Source organism: Pinus tabuliformis, chromosome 6, assembly GCF_031772625.1.
Source record: "Pinus tabuliformis cultivar Carrire ecotype Pingquan chromosome 6, CPIR1, whole genome shotgun sequence".
Taxonomy (NCBI): domain Eukaryota; kingdom Viridiplantae; phylum Streptophyta; class Pinopsida; order Pinales; family Pinaceae; genus Pinus; species Pinus tabuliformis.
The window spans coordinates 1,730,838,368-1,730,840,736 of record NC_142292.1 but is presented as its reverse complement, the minus strand read 5'-3'; positions in this window follow the sequence as shown (position 1 = coordinate 1,730,840,736).

Genomic DNA, 2,369 nt, shown 5'->3' with positions numbered 1-2,369 from the left:
AACGAGTTTACATGGGCTCTGACACACGACCAAAACGAAGTCACAAGGGAGATTCGGGGCAAACGGGCGGCACGATCATGCACGAGGCCCCCACCCCCTTCACAACTTAGCATTTTTTATACGGCCACGTGTGCCCTGGGTGCCATCACACGACACGACATGGACACGACCGACCCGTTTGCATGGGCACCCACACACGACACGTCTGGACCCGCCCGAACGAAATTTGGGGTTTCCATGGGCGCACGACCCGACGAAATTTCGGGGTTTCCATGGGGGCACACGACCCGAACGAAGCCACGAGGGAGCATCAGGCAAATGGGCCACACAAACATGTAGAAGACACACGGGCGGTCACGACTTAGCATTTTTGGCACGCCCACGTGTGCCCAAGCCCCACACACGGCATGACACAGCCCGACCGGCTTGTGCGAGCCAAGCCGACCCGCTCGAAATCGCGTTTGCACGTGAGCACCACACACAACACGACACGACCCGAACAAAATTTGGGGTTTCCTTATATGCACAACCCGAACGAAATTTCGGGTTTCCATGGGTGTGCGCGACCCGAATGAAGGCACAAGGCAGCGTCGGGCAAACGGGCCGCACGAACGTGTAGAAGGCACATGGGGGTCATGACTTAGCATTTTTGGCACTTCCATGTGTGCCCGAGCACCCACGCTCGGCACGACCGACCCACCCAAACAAGGCACGACCGAGCGTCGGGCAAACAGGTCGCTGCGAACGTGCAGGAGGCACCGGGTGGTCACGCCCTAACATTTTTTGCATGGCCACATGTTCCCAAGCAACCATGCACGGCACGGCATGACCCGACCCACTCGACTCACCCGAACGTGTTTGCACGGGCACCCACACATGACACGACCTGACCCGCCTGAACGGTTTTGGGTTTCCATGTGTGCACGCCCCGAAAGAAATTTTGGGGTTTCTATGGGTGCACGACCCGAACGAAGGCTCGAGGGAGCGTCGGGCAAACGGGCCACACGAATGTGCAGAAGGCACACAGGCGGTGATGACTTAGAATTTTTGGCACGGCCACGTGTGCGGGGCACCCACACACGGCACGGCACGACCGACCCGCCCTGGGCGAGCCGACCCGAATCGCCCGAACAAAATTTGGGTTTTCCATGGGTGTACGACCCGAACAAAGAAGGCACATGGGCGGTCATGACTTGGCATTTTCGGCACGCGCACGTGTGCCCGCGCACCCCACACACGGCATGGCACGGGATGACCCGGCCCGCCCAAAGGAAATTTGGGGTTTGAACAGGCGCACGACCCGAACGAAGGCACGAGGGTAGGAATATCTTTGACTCTAATACATAATATACCTGGGGTAACATTCCCTTAATATCTTCAACATTTTCTTTTGACTCTTTATAGCACTTTAACATGTGCTAGGCCTATTTCAATGAGCAAGAAAACTCAATGACAAATATAATATATATATATATATTTATTTTATTTATTTATTTATTTCTTGAATAAATACAAATATCAAAAGTACATTTATGAAGACCGAACTACTTACACTTTCTTCAATACCCCCACTCAACTAGGCTGGTATTCGTAAATCATTACGAGGTGTTTGGCTATTTTTCAATCTTGAATAATTCACATAAGAGAAACTGGATTGGCAACCCATTGTTATAGCATCATATTAGCCAACATTGTTCATAGCAAGGCCTTGACTAACAGCTTTATCTCTCATAATACCAGAGCACAATGTTGGCAAGGCAATGGATTATAAACACCTTGGTCATTGTCTCTAAAGGTACATACCCACCCAGGTGTTCCTGAGTATGACCTTCCAGGACAATTCTTGTCTTGGGTTCCCATCCTCAAAGAATATCGCTCTCTTGCCTACTCTTGTCTTGGGTTCCCTACACATCCTCAAAGAGCATCAGATGCCAAATGATTTCCCAATCCTCCCGTTATTTTCTTCCATGTGAAGACAAGAATGTTGTGTCTATCTCTTCCCCTTGATTGGGGAAGACATGTCCAAGTTTCCTCTGACAAGGAACTTTCCCAAGCTCCTTTGTATTTGTGAACTTGTTAGAACTCCCTCATAGCTAGGGACTTGTCCATTCATCAACAACTTCTTCTTCGTGGGTCCTTCAGTCGCTTGATCTCTTCTTTCCTTCGATGTCATGAAGTCTTTGTTTGAACTTCTTCTTGGCAAGGTACCGGCCATCGATCACTTTCCCCCCTGGTTTGTCATGTCACTCCTCCCTTCGTGGAAAGTGGCCTTCTTGATATATATTAGGGCCTTTTTGTCATCTAGCTACTCCTTTGTCACCTTGTCTATCCTTCATAACACTTATCACATGGATGCTTAGTTGTACTCG